This window comes from Aspergillus sydowii (genome assembly GCF_001890705.1).
Source record: "Aspergillus sydowii CBS 593.65 unplaced genomic scaffold ASPSYscaffold_34, whole genome shotgun sequence".
Classification (NCBI taxonomy): Eukaryota; Fungi; Ascomycota; class Eurotiomycetes; order Eurotiales; family Aspergillaceae; genus Aspergillus; species Aspergillus sydowii.
Window position 1 is genome coordinate 21,801 of NW_024467892.1, and position 506 is coordinate 22,306.

Here is a 506-nt window from a genome sequence, read left to right on the forward strand (position 1 = left end):
CGAGTCCGCAAGACCAGTGGCAGGATGTTCACCGTAAGCAGAAGTGCGACCATTGAGCCGTGTTGGACAGTGGCCATGTCGAGGTGGCCGAAGGGTCTCGGCAGGGGGTAGGCAAGGAGTCGTCGTATCTGCATCACGTGCCATCGGATCGCCCAGCGGCCACAACGGAACGTCAGACGCCATACGAGCCAACTGCCCAGAGCGATTGCGGCGCATATTCCATACCAAGCAGTCTGTGATATGTGGGAAATTCGGTCGTACCAGGGGGATGTCGTTGGAGGCATGCTGCAGGTCAGGGTCGATGGCCTGGGGAGTGGAGGAGTATTTATATACTGTGGGTGTCATCTGGGCCTCATCTATTTGCTTGCAGCAGGATGTGGGATAGGTAAACACGGTGGGTATTAATGGGAANTAAGCCCGACTTCATCATCTACGGATATTCAACAATATGATGGCTTGGTGCTGGGTAAGTAACAGGCAAGAAACTGAGGGCCTCTTATCTAGCA